This window comes from Mustela lutreola, chromosome 7 (assembly GCF_030435805.1).
Source record: "Mustela lutreola isolate mMusLut2 chromosome 7, mMusLut2.pri, whole genome shotgun sequence".
Lineage (NCBI taxonomy): Eukaryota > Metazoa > Chordata > Mammalia > Carnivora > Mustelidae > Mustela > Mustela lutreola.
The window spans coordinates 53753577-53771330 of record NC_081296.1 but is presented as its reverse complement, the minus strand read 5'-3'; the positions used below and the strand labels follow the sequence as shown (position 1 = coordinate 53771330).

General features: G+C 47.3%; 1 long non-coding RNA gene across 1 annotated transcript; it reads right to left on the bottom strand.

Moving 5' to 3' along the window:
* Positions 1 to 5394: 5394 nt before the first annotated feature.
* LOC131835231 (uncharacterized) lies at positions 5395 to 16022 on the bottom strand. Its single transcript, XR_009355114.1, has 3 exons — positions 15196 to 16022; positions 12519 to 12641; positions 5395 to 5633 (listed from the first exon to the last, which is right to left on the bottom strand). It is a non-coding gene; the product is annotated as an uncharacterized LOC131835231 (long non-coding RNA).
* Positions 16023 to 17754: the final 1732 nt, after the last annotated feature.

The following is a 17754-nucleotide window of genomic DNA, read 5'->3' as shown; positions in this document are numbered from 1 at the left end:
TTCCATGGCCTTGAACTGTTGGCCTGAGAGGAGAAAGGGGTCATGAAGAGCAGAGGGTGTTCAGCAGCATAAAGACCTTCATTCATTCATGCATGCATTCATTCACCAAACAACTTTGTCATGAGATAGGAAAATCCACGAATCAGAGATAGGGTAGAGGGGAAATTATTGTGCATCTACGGCCTGCAGAAATTGTACTAGGTGCTTTCATAGGCTGCACTTAAATTTCACGATAACCTGGAATTATTACTGCCCATTTTACAGATGGTGAAACCAAGCAGGAGTAGATGTATCACTGATATCTAGGTATACCCAGGTCCAGAGCCCATGGTCTTTCCCTCCTCTCTCCCTCCCTTCATCCCCATGGGAGGATATTCTAAAATCAAAGTTACAGAAGTCTGGAATGGGTTAACCAGATCTTTCTGGAAGCAGAAGATCTGGAAAGACCTCTGGGCATCTCTTTCAGCAGAGAATCATCCGACTCAGGCTACCTGGGTCCACGGAGCCCCGATGGGCAGCAGATCCCCCCAACCACCACCTCCCAGGCCAAGGCCAGCTTTCCTGGGGTGCACACAAACACCTGTAACAGAAAGACATCCTTCCAGGGATTGCATGATTCAGAACTGGCTTTAGGGTTAATTTTTTTTAAGGGGAAAAAAAGAAAGGTATAAACACTGCTGAAAAACTGAGCTGACAAGCTCAGGGGAAACCCGAGCCACAGAAGTCTTAGTCAAAAGCGCTGGCTGAGAAATTGCTGGGCGCTGCCAAGCCCAGGGAAGGGAAGCTTGCACATTCCCGGGCTGCGTGTTTCAAATACTTTCCGCGGTTTCGCCAGTGGAGGGCCAGGAGAGAGGAATCTGTCATTACCAACTTGGGTCTGCAAAACAGCTTGGCTGGCAGGCAGCAGTGAAATCGCAGGAGGCAGGAGGTGGAAAACCTGACTCATGAGCTTCGGGGACGGAGGGAATGTGCGGGAGGGAGGGGGCGAGACGCAACCGACCGCAGGCGCGGATCCTTTGACTCATAAAGCATTCTTGCCGGCTAACCACCGTGACTGCCCCTTCCCGGTGGGGTGAGAGCCGCATGCAGTTTCCCAAACGTTCTTCACCAGCACAGACATTTGTGGAGCACCTACTACGTACCAGGCACTACACTGAATATCCAACAGGACAACCCATGGAAGTCAGCAGAGGAGGCACAATATGCCCAGTTTCCAAATGAGAAAACAGAGTCAGAAAGGCCAAGGAATTGCCCCGATTCTCCATGCCAAGATGGCCAAAGCATCAGTTGAGCTTTGGTATGCTGAGGTCCTGCTGAGTGTGGGGCACTGGGTCGAGGACGGGTACAAAGATGGAGGCGATAAGGCTTTTTCCGGGAAGGGCTCAAAGCCTTCTAGAGAAGAGCCATCTGGTGTTTTTTCAAGATACATTTCCATGTGCTACCAAAATTTTCTTATTACCCCATGTGTGGAAGGAGGGGCAAGGATGATCTGGAGACCTGGCAACATGGGGGGTGGAGGGAAAGGCAAGTGATGGCAGAAAGAGCCCTAGGGGACGAGCCCTGAGGCTTGGCTTCTCTGTTCAGCCTGCTGCTGATGTGCTATGTGACCCAGAGGAAGTCACTTCGGTCCCTCTGGTTTTGATTTCTAAAGAGGATGCTCTCCGTGCCTGGCCAACCTTCCTATTGAAAGTACTGTTCACTACACACCATTGCCTTCATCCCAACGGCTTCTTATTGCCAGACTCCATCACTCGGCCTGAAGACCTTCTCGGGCTGCAGGAGGATGGCACACCCAACGTGGGATAGGCCAGAAGAGGGGGCACTCTGGCCCTCAGAAACAGCCCTCAACAAAACAGTGACAGGAGTGGGGGGTGTGAAGACTGGCCTTCCTGTCCCCTTGAACAGGACAGCTCTGAAGGCGCGTGTTCACAGCCTCTCCAGTGGCATGGAGCCCCAGCTGCCCCCAGGGGTCCTCTGCCCGTCAAGCACCCTGTGTTCTACCCCTTCCTTCCACCTCTCACATCCCTACCGCTGCTTCCTGAGACCACCTCCGAAATGAAGAACTTGCACTCAAATCCTGTTCCAGGCTCCACTCCTGGGAGGAGCCAAACTAAAACACGTTCCTTGATTGTAAAGGAGGACTCCAGCCCAGAAGAGTCGCACCCACCATCTGCAACAACCACATTATGGTGCAGAAGGGGCAACTGAGGTCCCCAGGGAGAAGCTGCTGTCCCACTGGTGTGACTTTCACCCTCTTCCCCAGATCTCCAGAAAGCAGCCTGCTGAGCCTCACTGGCCCCACCTCCAGCCAGGGGCAAGACCTAGGAGTTGTGACCCAGAGTCGGGGAGAGCACAGAAGCGGGGGCACCGATGCGGGGATTCTCCCAGGCAAATAAACCCCCACAGACCCCTACCCACAGCCTATGCTGTTCCTTAGGGTGCCCCAAGGGGAAGGGCCCTGTGGAGAAAACCAGAGAGGGGGTGGCAGTAACAGGGCCCAAGGGCCATGGCCCCTTCCCTGGGCTCCTGGTCCTGGCTGCTGCCAACCTCACCAGCCCTCCCTCCCCCTGCTTCCACTCTGTCCCATGTACCCAATTAAACCACACAGATGCCCTCTGCCCTCCTATGTTCCCTTCAGCCCTCATATGTTCCCTTCAGCTAGAATGTGCTTCCCTCCCTTCCCACCAGCAAACTCCTCTTCTTCAAAGCAGACCAGCCTTCTCCAATTCTATGTAGCCTTCTTGAACATACACCCTGTTCTGGCCACCAGGAGTCCCCTGCTCATTCCCTTCCATGGGATCTGGAACAACCTCCACCACCGCAACCAGAACGTGGTCTACGGGGAACCACTGCTGATGAGTCTGTGTTAGGTCTCCCCAAAGGTCTCTGAGGGCAGGGCTCAGGCTCATTTTCTTTTTATGCTCAGATCTTCAGAGCACTAACAGCTCTACAAATGAGTGCTACATGACTAAGAGTAGGAAAATCACTCCAAGCTTGTGGAGACCCCAGAATCGCCCATTTCCCCCAGCTACTAGGAGCCTGATGGGGTCACCAAAGGCCAGGGAGTTGGGACCACCAATCAGAGCCTAAGAGAGTCAATTAGGCCACCATGGCATAGATTCCATTCATAACTAGAGACACACAGTGAAGTCACCCTATAACAGGTTCCTTCTTGGGACAGTTCTATGCAAGTACAGTGGTTTTCAAAGCTTTTCTAGCTGTGGAATTCAAACAAAACCCTCCCTAGAAGTCCAGCAGGTAAACAGCTGCCCTGAAGAGGGGAGTATTTGTGGATAGAGTCTTCTCAACAACCCCTGATCCTTGAGGCAAATCACTCTGAGAGCACCCTGGGACGCCCCGGAGCTGTTTAGAAGCCACTGGCCACGTGGGGAGAGCTGGGTCCCACTCTGCTACTCCCAGGCTGAGCAGCCCTGGGCCAGTCACTGCACCGGGCCTCAATTTTCTCAACCCCATGATGGAGAAGACAGTGTCTCCCTCACAGGACTGCTGAGAGGCTCAAAGCTGATAACCAGGGTAGTTTTACATTCCTTATAGTTTTACATAAAATTTGCTGTTAGGGGGCCCTAACACGAGAAATCTCATGTCATTTTGAAATAGGCGTTCTGAGAGGCGCTGGGCCCTGGTCTGGAGAACAGACACATGGCTGTGAGACTCGTGGTTGCCTTTTTTTCTTGGGGCTTTAGGCCCCTGCATGCTCACGGGGCACCTCTTTGCCCCAGACCTCATTACCCAGCCAGCTGGGGCCCTCGCACAGGCATTGTTTCTCATCCCTGGGTATGGAGCTGGAACACGTGAGCATGGAAAATTCCTCCCCTCGCTGCCTCACCAGCCAAACCCCAGTCCCAGCCTGGGATGTGGACCCCTAAAGGGAAATGGAGGCAGAGTGTTCTGGCTCCAGGAATCAGCTGATGGAACCTTGTTAATTACTATGTAAATTACTTTAATAGCCTGGATCCCCCCCAGACAATTGTTCAGGGGTTTGAGACTCTAGACTGGGGAGACGGGGTCTCAGGTGAGGGGAAAGAGCAGCCTTTCCTTGGCCCAAAGAGCTCCCACGTATGGTTTCCACTGGGCGGGAGTAGAGGCACAGATGGACAGATGGAGAACCGCAGGGGAGGATGACCTCACGTCTGACCATGGCCCAGGACGATCCTGAGAATGACACTGGCAGATAGGAATCCAGTCCATCCTTGAAGGTTGGCACTAAAAAGGCCCCCAGATGACCTCTGATCCACCCTCATGCCCTCTCTGCATCCACGGAGAACAGAAGCCCAGAGCAGGTGAGTGACTGGTCCAAAGGCAAACCTCAAGGTGATGGCCAGCCAGGGGCTGGAATGCCAGTCTCCCATCCCCAGCCCAGGGCTTCTCCAACTGGTACCTGTGGACGAGCTGGACCTGGGTGTCTTGCCTGAAACATCACAGAGCGAGACTTTCCCATAAAGTCTCAAAATAAATAAGGGAGGCATTCTCTCGATTTTAAGCTCTACATGTAGGTTTTTTTTAAAGATACACTATCCCAAAGACATGATAGGTAGTTACATTTTCTTCCATAAATGTGCTCTTGTACCATGGAACGACGTATGTCCAAGTGTCACAGCATTCTAGGAAGGGCACCACGACTTTAAGGTTTTCTGACTGGAAGAAAACCCTCCTTCCTGAAGCACTTCTTTTTTCATCTCAATTTTACAGATAAGGGAAGAGACACAGAGAGATGCTAATGACTATTGCTGGACCAGCACTCTTTCCCCACAGGGGCCCTTTGTTAGGAGTCTGTGTAAACCAGGAGTGAGTAAGTGCCAGGAAGGGAGGTGGAGGTGGGGAACGGGGCTCTTGCCAGAAGATGGATTTGACAAGCTCCCTGACCTCTCTCCTGGCTGTCTGCAGGCACACTGCTCCCTCCCACAGCACAGGCTGAGTTTCAGACCATAGGTCTGCTGGCTAGACAAACGCTAGGCTGGAGTGGTTCCTTTGTAACAAGGTTGGCTCTGTTGCTACTTGCTACCTGTGTGACCTGAGGCCTGAGGCATCATCTCTTTGACTCTTTCTTTCCTCATCTGAAAAAGGAGAATAAGAAATTTGCCTCACAGGCTGGTTGAAAGCATGAAATGAGACGGTGCTGTGTATCTGGTGTGGCGCCAAGCACTCGCCTTCTCCCTTTTTGTCTCCATCTCTCTCTCTCCCCAAGATGTTGATGTAAATATTTTTAAGTTAGGGCCAGGCACAGGGGACTGGGCTGTGTCGCTAGGTAAATGCAGTAGGCCATCAAAGCTCCCCCTGGCATCCAGTGCCTTCCGAGCACCCCCAAGGGCACTGTATTCAAACAGATGCTCTCAGCGCCCAGCAAGGCCAAAAGCCCAAAGCATCTCCCTCATGTGTCCTGCAGGCCCAGCTCTGCCCTAGGCTTGGTACTGGCTGTCAGCATCCCCTCTGCCCATCCCCAAGTCTCCCATCACCACCCCCAACTCCAGAGGTTTCCCACTGCCCCAGAACCTGGTTTCCTTGGTTCTCAACACCTCCGTGGAGGACACAGGTGCTTCTGCCTCCTGTCCTCTTGATGGACGTTTCACTGATGCCTCAGCCTCGGGTTCTAGGTTCTGAGTACTTCCTGGAGTCTGCTGGAAGGAAAAGGTAGGCCCATCTGAGACTCATCTCTGCCCTTGGGAAGGGAGGAATAACACTGTCCCCACTTAGACCATGTGCGGGGAAATGCATGGGGACTATGAAGCTCTTCAGCAGCAGAGATGGTTAACGTTTATGACAGGTATAAAGGTACACATATGGATGTCGGTGCATAGCATATGCCAGACTCTCCTAGAAGTGTCTGATGACCCCCTGCTGGGGCTACTGTCTCCTCCTCCCTTCTTCACCTCAGAGACCATTTCCTTGGAGAAACACTTTTCCCTCCACTTCTCAAAGGGGACGGTTATGGACTGTTCGCCTGCCTATCCCTGCACTTGGCTGAGCTCTAGGAAGGGAGGGCCGTGTCTCATTTACCGGGCTCTGAACTAGTATTGGCAGCATTAGTAAGAGAATCCAACCAAAGCTATTTAATCAAAAGGGGAATCTGCTGGAAGGCTATGAATGTGCTTTAGGAGGGGCCCAGGGAGATGCAGCTGGCCTCAGGAAGGGCCAAAATCTGAAATGGGTCACCCTCCACACTTCCCCTTCCTCTCTTACCCCTTTCTCCTCCTCTTCTCCATTAGGATTTTCTTCTTTTGTGGTCTTTTTTTTTTCCCCCCTTAAGATTTATTTATTTGAGAGAGTGTGTGTTAGCAGAGGGAGGGGCAAAGAGAATGAATCTCAAGCAGACTCCCTGCTGAGCCCACCTGGGGCTTGATCTTAGGATCCTGAGATCAGAACAGGCCAAAATCAAGAGTCCCAGGCTTCATCAACTAAGCCACCCCGGTGCCCGTCCATTAGGGTTCTTTTTTTTTTTTTTTTTTTAATTTTATTTATTTATTTGACAGAAATAGCAAGAGAGGGAACACAAGCATGGGGAGAGGGAGAAGCAGGCTTCCCGCTGAGCAAGGAGCCCAACGTGGGACTCAATGCCAGGACCCTGGGATCACGACCTGAGCCAAATGCAAATGCTTAATGACTCAGCCACCCAGATGCCCCCATTAGGATTTTCTAATTAAAGTTTTTGGGTCAGCCCCTAAAGTGTTAGAAATACCATTGTCCAAGTGAGAATCGGTTCACTGTGCACAATTTTAAAGTAAGTGGTCAAAAGCTGCTTGAATAAACCTAAGGCCCTCGCCTTAAGCCCTACCCCACATAGAGGTTGTGAAATAGGGGAAATCAGAAGTTTAGGAACTGGTCTATGGGGTGTGTGTCCATACCGCCAAACCCAAGAAATGATAATGGCTGCTAACCTTAAAAATCAAACTGCCAGTTAGTTTACCAGAAGACGATGGGTTTATTCGGGCATAGCAGAGAACTGCAATCGGAAACAGTTAACCGTGGCAATCCTACAGGTACAGCTACAGACCAACTAGGAGGAATACCCTTTTATAGAGGCAGGGGTGGGGTTGAAAGGTTGTAAACAAAGAGCCCATTGGAGTAGACTGGGAGTTGAAGTATAGCGGCTTCTCATTGGCTGAGCAAGACAGTCTCTCTTTGGCAGGGCTCTGGGGAGGCAAGGAAAGCCTTTCTCCCTACCACTGGGGTAGTAAAATTGCATCCACCTGCATGCTCCCTGGCTTCCTGTTGGATTTTCAATCGGCTATGAGTGGTAAGACTTGCGAGCTCCGCCTGCCCGACCTCCTGACTCCATTTTAGTGAGCTTCTCCTTAAGAATGTTCACGAAACGAACACTGATGGAGCGCAGATGGCGTGCCAGGCCCCTTGCTAAGCACTATGCGTCAGTGATCGCATCAAACCCTCCCAACAGACATCTGAGGGAGGTTCTATTAAGTAACCCCCATTTTACAGATGAGAACACTGAGGCACGGAAAGGTTAAGTTTCTTGCCTGGGAAGTTTTGGAGTGTGGATTCAAGCCACTGCCCGACTCCCAAGCCTCACGTTATAACGCGTCCTGTGTCAGCCCGTGGCTGTGGCACACGTCATCCTTGTGTGTGTTAAGCACTACTAGGACAGTGCTGACGTTGGTGTGCACTTGCCTGGATCCTCGGGGCTGTTACACGCTCGTGTGTGTGTGCAGGAGACCGAAGAGGGAGGCCGCGTCACACTTGAGCACACTTTTGGGTCTGGCTCCTTCATCTCCCATGCAGTGCTGGTGAAACTTTACCCAGCCGCTGCTCTTTGGTGACCATTTTTCTTAATGAAAAATTCAGCGAGCGGAGGAAAGGTTGCCGAGCACTGGGGAGCCCTGCACGCTTGGCGGCTTCAGCAGATGAAGCCCTAGGGAGAGGGGCAGGGCCCACAGCACTCACTATACCCATGTCAGGGGGTTCCTTGAGTGAACCGCAGCCACAGAACAGGAAGCAGTAGGGGCTCCGAAAGACCCCGGACTGGGTGGCAGCTCCCTTCCCTTGGCCTTCACCACCCATCAGGCAGGCTCCCCCCAGCCTTGTTTCTAGGCGCCTCCTCCATACTAATTAGTTCCAGAGCTGCATTCTAAACACCCTCTCCATTCTGATCACAGCCCTGCTCCACAGACCTCCATGGCTCCCTTCTACCCTAAACATCAAATCCCATGCCTGTGCTTTGCTTTCCTCCAGCACCCAGGCCCAACATGCCTTTATAGAAAATCCTTCGAGGTAGGTGCCAGGGCCGGCACAGTGTGAGGGCATCTCTCCCCTCACACTGGTGGTCCAGCCTGTCCTGCTTTCCCGCATATGCTCAGCTGTCCTTGTCTCAGGAGGGGGATAGCCATGACCTCTCAGAACGGAACTACAGGTGCTGCAGGAAATTCAACTCAGATTCGGCAATAGTTCTGAGCACCAGCTCAGTGCTGTACCCTTCCGCCTCCCTCCTGTCACCCAGCCTCACAGCACCTGTTCTGAAAGCACCTCACTGTCCCAGAGTCTGATGTGCTGAAGTCACAGAGCCAGGGAATAGTGGAAAAAGAGCAGTGACAATGACCATGGACTGAGGACCTACTGTGTGGCAAGCCTCATAGTAGGGCCTCTTTCTCTTACTTTGTTAACCCTTGGGTCAACCCAAAGAGGTCAGTCCCAGTTTTCACTGATTCCATAATTACTCATTCACCTGCTCAATGAAATGTCTTGAACCCCCCAATCAATACTCCTTGTCTTTCAGGATCGTTTATAGACATGCGCAATGTGGCAAAAAATTTGAGTGCCCCTATTCCCACGTTCCCAGATGAAGTTCAACAAGGTGACACCCTGCTTTATAGTCTCACACTGCAAACAAGTGGCCTTTCTGCAGTCTATTTAGAGCCACACTTTTCAAATTTTTGTGTTTTTTACTGGGGATTTCACTATTTAAGTTGGCCCGAAATTTAGTGTCGAAGTTCTGTCAAGTGTTGTTCTAGGTGCAAAAAGGCTACCGTGTGCCTTCCAGAGAAAATCAGCATATCAGATGAGCGTCCTTTTGTTAATGAATCCATCATTTATATTAAATAAGCTGTCTAAACAGTAACCCACATAAAACAAGGCTACACATTGATCAACTGACGAAAATGCAACCAGAGGCTTGCAGAAAACTAACGCTGTATTTTCCCTAGAATAAGGGTTCAGTTTTTGCTGGTTTGGTGTTCCCAGCTGCTTTCAAGAACATGGCTACCACAAATAATGACTATCTTTGTCCTTTGCCAGTGAAGAAACTATTGGCTCAGAGAGGCTAAGTCACCCATCTGAGCTTCCACAGCTAGTGAGGGGCAGGCCATTCTGAGAGGAGTCACACTTCAGTGCCCCCCTCCACCTGGTTCCTTCGTGAGGTGTGGGGCTGGGACATGCTGGTGGCCTGGGACATTAAGTGCGGGGTGGGGGCCAAGGGGAGGCCGATTTCGTATTAAGTAACATTATCTAATGTTCTTTTTCATTTATGACCCAAGCCTCATGATTAGATACAAGTGAAAGCCTGGGTCTGGTGCAAGTCAGTCCTTACCACCTGTCAAATCCTCCGCTAATTCCCCCTTTTAATAAAGAAAACAACTGTCAGGTGCAGAGTAGGTAGCAAGGAGGAGGGTCTGCCTAGAATTTAAGTAACAATTATCTTTATACTTGCCTTCAAATAGAATACTTGCCATCAATATTTTATGTAATCATTTGAAAGACGTGGGGAGAGAGAGCGCACAAGCAGGCATGAGGGGCACAGGGAGAGGGAGAAGTCGGCTCCCCACTGAGAAGAGAGCCCGAAGTGAGACTCGATCCCAGGACCCTAGGATCATGACCTGAGCCGAAGATAGACGCTTAGGGGACTAAGCCAATCCAGGCTCCCATAAATAATGGCTCTTATTAGTAGTTTTTAATTTTCAACAAAGTGATAGAAAGTTTCTTTTCAAATAGATTCAGTTAAGTAAAGATGTGAATCAAGAGGGGGGAGCCTGGGTGGCTCAGTGGGTTAAGCCTCTGCCTTCAGCTCAGGTCATGATCTCAGGGTCCTGGGATTGAGCCCTGCATCAGGCTCTCTGCTCAGCAAGGAGCCAGTTTCCCGCCACCCCCTCCCCCGCCTGCCTCTCTGCCTACTTATGATCTCTCTCTCTGTCATATAAATAAATAAAATTAGAAAAAAAAAGAAAGAAAAGGAAAAAGAAAAAGATGTGAATCAAGAAAAACGTTGAGTAAATAAGTTCAAGAAAAATCCCGAAGGTGACGTGCAGTGGTTTCTGAATGAACCAGAAACCAAGAAGGTAATATATGAATGATTACTGTTTCGGGGGTGCTGGCAACATTCTATTTCTTGATCTTGATGCCATATACACAACGTGCATGAAGACTTTTAATGGTGTTTAAACCATAGGGGCTTCAACCAGCAACAAATTTATTATTTTACAGTTCTGGAGGTAAGAAGTCCAAAACAGGTCAGAAGGGCTGTGTCCTTCTGGAGGCCAGAAGAGAATCTGTTTCCCAGTCTTTTCCCGCTCCCAGAGGCTGCCTGCACTCCTGGGCTTGGGGCCTCGTCTCCTATCTTCAGAGTCAACACCAAATCTCTCTCCTGCCTCCTTCTTTCCTTTATAAAGAGGCCTGTGATTATACTGGGCCCACCTGCAAAATGCCGGCGACTCTCCCCATCTCAAAATCCTTCAGCACATTTGCAAAGTCTCCTTTGGCCGTGAAAGGTAACATTGTCACAGATTTTGCAATTAGGATGTGCGTGTCTGTTGGGGTCTTTCTTCCTCCTACCTCCTGTGGTTAGTGTGAGTGCATGGAAGCACAGGCAGGGAGAGTGACAGCATGTGGGTGTGTGTGCCCAGAAGCATGTATGTGCCCAGAAGCATGGGTGTGTATGGGGAAGGGCGTATACAGACCCTGCAGGGCTGGGTACCAGTAGCTACGGCTCCCCCAGGCTCATAGTATTCCAGCACAGCCAAGCAACAGCTGCCATCCACCCCCATTCCTGAGAAGCCTCTCTCTGAGGCCCAGCTGCAGCCAGTGAGGTGGCCACTTCCCTCCCAGCGGGGAGCAGGGTAGAGGCGAGGGCTGGGGAATCCCATGATGGAGAAGGGCGGTGCTGGCATACCCTCCCATCCATGTCTTCCCAGGGTTGGCCTAGGTGGGGAAGGTGGCCCCGGACCCCCCTCAGCAATCACCCCCATTCAACTGCTCTTTAAGGAGCTCCTCCTCCCACAGACCTAGGGCAGGGTCATGGTGTCTATTCACAGCAAGTTATTTGGTCACATTTCTGGGCACCATCGCCGTCCCCAGCCTAGTTTGGCTGAGGTTGAGGGTTTTACATACTGCAAACCCATCTGCCTTTATAACTGCACCATTTATTTTCAAAACCGAGGTGCCCCTTGAAACAGTTTGTTAGTCATTGCAAAACACAGTAGCAGCAAGCTATCACTGATGGGCTGCCTACCTTCCTCATCAGGGTTCTACACCCTTCACACACATTATGCCCCTTAACCCTCGCACGGACCCCACGAGGGAGGCATTTTACAGGTCAGGAATCCAAAGCTCACAAAGGTTAAGAGGCTTGCCCAAGATTCTGAAGCAAGTGATCGTGGGAGCTGGGAGCTGGGGGCAGGCCCCAGGGGTCACCCATACTGCCTTGTTTCTGGGAAGGGCATGCCTGGGGACCCATTCCTTGGCTTAGGCTAGGCCTTCCTCGAAGTTCTCCTCCAAAGCTCCCCATTCCCTGGGGAGGGGAGGAAAATAGCCCAGGTCTGGAGCTGTGCTTCCATCCGTTTAGCCCCAGAACTCTTGTTGACAGGCATCCCAGGCCATGGGCCCAGGGCCTTGGAGAGGGAGCCAGCCTGAAGGACTGGTCTCCAGCCATCCTTCAAGAATAGGAACTAAATCTCAGGCTAGAGACTTTTACACCTAATTTCCCTTCCTCAAAAACAAAGAAATCAACATATAAACTATAATTGCCAAAGTGTCTAAAATGCTCCAGTCCGAACGCTCCCACAAAAACCTCACAATGAGGGTTACGTCAAAAAGACACAGGAGCCAACTGAAAGAGCTTCAAAAGGGCAGAGCTGGGACAGTTTAAGCAACAAAATAAAAAAGTATCAGATTATAACCCGACGTATAAAATACATATCCATGGGGCCATGGTGCTATAAATCAATGCTTGAATGAATAAATAAATGCGGGAGACGAGACAAGTCACCGGTGTGAAAGAATTCCAAATAACTCATGCAGATGCTCTGGGCTCAGGAAAGAAGGGCACAGGCCCCTAGCCTTCAGTGGAGGTTATACCTAATGGCTTCCCCCCAGAAGGCATGGTGGAGAAACCGTGAGAAGAGTAGCATACCCGTGGAGACAGCTGACGGGATCAAGGCCAACATGAACAGTGTATGCTGATAAGTATGATGAGAAAGACGCTTGACCTCTGGTCTTCCTCCCCAAAACTCATAACCCTGGTCTAAGCTTGAGAAAAACAGCAAAGTCCAGGAGAGGCGTACCTGACCAGTAATCCCCCAAACTGTCAAGGTCGTCGAAAACAAGAAGGCTGAAAAGCTGTCACTGCCAAGAAGAGCCTAAGGAGACTTCACAACTAAATTTAGTGCGACAGCCTGGAGGAGATCCTGGAAAAGAAAAAAGAAGGCCAAAGTGAAGGAAATGTGAATGAAGCAGGGTCTTTAATTAATAAGAATGCACCAATATTGGTTCATTAATGATAAAAAATATACCACACGAGTGTATGATGTCAGTATGGGGGGGAGCTGGGTGAGGAGGTACATGGAAGGTCTCTGTACCATCTTTGCAATTTTTCAGCCAATATAAAGCTATTCTCACGTTGAAAATTTATTTTTAAGAAACATTAAATTGTTATTTCATATATACATTAAATTGTTAGCAACTTACAGTATTTATTATCTGAGCATTAAAGTAACAAAAAGAAGAACTTTGGTATATATGCGCATACTTCAATCAATTTCTTAGGCACATCTGTTTCTAATATCATGTTACTGGTATTTTTCTAAAGAATATGTGTTGTTGTTTTTTTTTTAAATATGGTCTCCTACACAGGCAGCAACCTCTTCGACCTCAATCGCAGCAAATTCTTCCTAGAAACATTGCCAAAAGCAAGGGAAGCAAGGGCAAAAATGAACTATTGGGACTTCATCAAGATCAAAAGCTTTTGCACAGCAAAGGAAACAGTCAATAAAACCAAAGACAACTGACAGAATGGGAGAAGATATTTGCAAATGACGTAAAAGGGCTAGTATTCAAAATCTATAAAGAACTCATCAAACTCACCACCCAAAGAACAAATAATCCAATCAAGAAATGGGCAGAGGACATGAACAGACATTTCTGCAAAGAAGACATCCAGATGGCCAACAGACACAGGAAAAACTGCTCCACATCACTTGGCATCAAGGAAATACAAATCAAAACCACAAAGAGATACAACCTCACACCAATCAGAATGGCTAAAATTAACAAGTCAGGAAATGACAGATGCTGGCGAGGATGCGGAGAAAGGGGAACCCTCTACACTGTTGGTGGGAATGCACGCTGGTGCAACCACTCTGGAAAAGAGCATGGAGGTTTCCCCAAAAGTCGAAAATAGAGCTACCCTATGACCCAGCAATCGCACTACTGGGTATTTACCCTAAAGATACAAATGTAGTGATCTGAAGGGGCATGTGCACCTGAATGTTTATAGCAGCAATGTCCACAATAGCCAAACTATGGAAAGAACCTAGATGTCCATCAACAGATGAATGGATAAAGAAGATATGGTATAGATATACAATGGAATACTATGCAGCTATCAAAAGAAATGAAATCTTACCATTTGCAAAGACCTGGATGGAACTAGAGGACATTATGCTGAGCCAAGTAACTCAATCAGAGAAAGACAATTATCATATGAGTTCCCTGATATGAGGAATTTGAGAGGCAAAATGGGGGGGTTGGGAGGTAGGGAAGGAAAAAATGAAACAAGATGGAATTGGGAGGGAGACAAACCATAAGAAAACTCTTAATTTCATAAATGAAACTGAGGGTTGCTGGGCGGTAGGAGGGTAGGGATAGGGTGGTTGGGTTATGGACATTGGGGAAGGTATATGCTATGTTGAGTGCTGTGAAGTGTGTAAGCCTGACGATTCACAGACTTGTACTCCTGGGGCAAATAACACATTATATGTTAATTTTTTAAAAATCTATTCATAAAAAAATATATATATATATGTATATATATATATGGTCTCCCTTTTCCTCTCTCAAAGAATTGCTATAATCATCTTCAAGATTATATTTTTGGATTAGTAAAATGGGAATTGCTGATCTGCTTTGAAGACTCTTCTCTGTAGATCACAATATTTTTTTAATTTAAATTTTAGTTAACATAGAGTATAATATTGGTTTCTGGGGTAGAAGTCAATGATTCATCACTTACATATAACACTCAGTGCTCATCACAAGTGCCCTCCTTAATGCCCATCAGCCACCTAGCTCAGCCCCCACCCACCTCCCCTCCAGCAACCTTCAGTGGCTTGTATACCTTTCTCCTTTTTTGGCTCAGTGGGTTAAAGCCTCTGCTTTCAGCTCAGGTCATGATCCTGGAATCGAGCCCCGCATCGGGCTCTCTGCTCAACAGGGAGCCTGCTTTCCTTCCTCTCTCTCTCTGCCTGCCTCTCTGCCTACTTGTGATCTCTGTCAAATAAATTTTTTTAAAAATTCCACATATAAGTGAGATTATATGGTATTTTCTTTCTTTCTCTTTCTTATTTTTCACTTAGCATAATACACTCTAGCTCCATCCATATTGTTGTAAATGGTAAGAGTTCATTCTTTTTTATGGCTGCATAATATTCCACTATATACACACATACCACAACTTTTTTATGCATTCATTAGTCGATGGACATTTGGGCTCTTTCTATAGTTTGGCTATTGTTGAAATCACAATATTTTTAATAAGAATACTCTTCAGTAAGAATATAGTTTCTCTGCAGATGCCTAGGAAGCTCTGAGCAAATTTTGTCAACTGAAGGATATTTTCACTTCTAATTTCTTTAGATAGGAATGGTCAACTATTTAAGCCCAAATATTTTCACAGGTAGTGTCTTTTTAACCTCCATTTAAAATATCTTTCTTTAACAAATATGATGAGAAGATAAAACTCACCACATAACTTGACTTTGTAATTCTTTTTAATATTTTGCCAATCACAGATGCCGCAAAATGTCAGCCCTTCCGTCTTCCCTGCAGTTCAAGCACAAAATATAAATTTGCCCAATTAAAAATAGGCACTCCATCAAAACATTCTTCCCACAAGTCAAAGAAAAACTACTGAATTCCTAATTTAAATCTTGGCCACCATTTAAGGTCCCATCAGCTAATTTATTCAACAACTCTCTCGCTTTGGAGGGATAAATGTAAATGTTTTCTAGTGTGAAATCACTGAAATTTGCTCAAGGCTTTGTTTATAATACCTAAAATTTGATACAAGTTTTAAAAGTTACAGAGTTTTTTGGCACACTTGTGGAACATTGTGATTAAAGACTTTGTTTCTTCTGAACACAATTTAGAGGACTCACAAAATTCCACTGTAAACACTTAAAATGATTTACAAGGTAATTCTCCAAAGGTTCAAACATTAAAAAATCTGACTGAGGGCAAACAGCAAAAACAAAACCAAAACATCTTGCTTTCAGTGCTGTACCAAATCATACTGGATGACTGAGATAAAAGGAAAAATCGATAATCCTGATCCTGTCTATTCAAAATATTGATATTTTTTCACATGGATTTTTACATTAATTCTGATTTTTAAAATACTATTTGTTGGGGCACCTGGGTGGCTCAGTGGATTAAGCTTCTGCCTTCAGCTCAGGTCATGATCTCAGGGTCCTGGGATGGAGCTGCACAGCAGGCTCTCTGCTCAGCAGGGAGCCTGCTTCCCCCCGCCTGCTGTTCTGCCTACTTGTAATCTCTCTCTCTCTCTCTGTCAAATAAATAAATAAAATCTTTTAAAAAATATACTATTTGGGGGCGCCTGGGTGGCTCAGTGGGTTGGGCCGCTGCCTTCGGCTCAGGTCATGATCTCGGGGTCCTGGGATCGAGTCCCGCATCGGGCTCTCTGCTCTGCAGGGAGCCTGCTTCCTCCTCTCCTTCTCTCTGCCTGCCTGTCTGCCTGCTTGTGATCTCAGTCTGTCAAATAAATAAATAAAATCTTTAAAAAAAAAAAAAAAAACAGAACTATTAAAAAATATATATATATATATATACTATTTGTCTTGACTACTATATTTTTTGGAGACACCCCCCTTGAACTTTGCCCCAGAGATGGACACCTTCCTCCCCTACCCCTAGTTCTGGCCCTGCTACCATATTGAAACATGTTTTCTATTAAATATCATCTTTGCCACAAAAAATGTTGTAATTACTCTCCATGCATGTGTGTACATACAAATAAGTACAATATCTATTTCAATTGATATACCATTACAGCTTGTTTTATCTCTATTTTCAAATATGTGCACCAGCACCAATTCCAAGTTCATTTCTGCTCCATGAATTTCCTAATTGGATGTGAATATTGTTTTTACCATGCTGCTGTGTTCTACTAAAATTTATGTCCGTGTTTGCCAGCACAAATAACCCTCTCTTCCATATTAAACTTTGTAAACAAATGTGGAAGACTATTGACAACAATGTGAGATGTTTTGCCTTCACCAGAATGAACTCACAAAAACTTCCTCTGATTCCATTATTGACATAAGCTGAATTTCTTTATAAAGCACTCGGTGATCTTGACTTAAAACTGCTAAAGGCCAGTATGTTTGGTTGCAAGGAGCAGAGGGTCCGTCCAGCTAGCTCAAACTGGGTACTCTGTGATGGGAATGGTTCTACCAGGAAAGATTCTGGGCCCCTGGTGGCATCAAGGACCGGCTGCATCAGCATTGGGTGGGTCTGCCTCCATATTTCTTTCATTCAAGGAAGGAAATGAAACTAATTTGTTTTAAATTCCAGAGCATCATTCCTAATGGATCCAGCATCCAACTCTCTCCTTTCCCACTGAATCCAGTGCAGGGTAAACTTGACAGAGCCACCAGGAAGCTCATATACAGTTCAGAGTGATGACCCCCTTGTTCCCAAAGCCAATGGCAAGAAGCAGCAGCCCTTTGATAGAAAACACAGTTGTTGGAATCATTAAGCAGAAGGGTTCACATCCCAGCCCTGCAGGAACTCCTGCTCTGCTGGGACAGGGAGGGAAGGGACATTTATTAACCATCTATTGTAGCTGAGATGCATCAGCTGTTATGGCTTATTAAATACTTGCAAAGAAGGGGCTTATTCTTTTTTATCCATCAGGAAAGAGGTTTCCTGATTCATTTAGAAACTAAGAGACTAGATCTCCTTTGTGTGAAATTTAAGAATGGGTGAAAGTACCCAGTGGTGACAGAAGTCCAGAGAATCGTGACCTCTGGGGGCAGGGGTGGTACTGACCAGGAAGAGGACACAGGAGACCTTCTAGGGTGCTGGGAATGTTCTAGATCTTGGATACAGTCGAAGTTCGATTTGTAAAATGTCACTGAGCTGCACATTTAAGATTGGAATGTGCAGTACATTTCATCATATGTATATTAAACCTCACATAAAAATAAAAGAGGTCAGTACATAAAATTCTGAGGCCAGTCTTCACAGGCCATATGCATGCAATGAATGGTTGTTTGCCTGTCT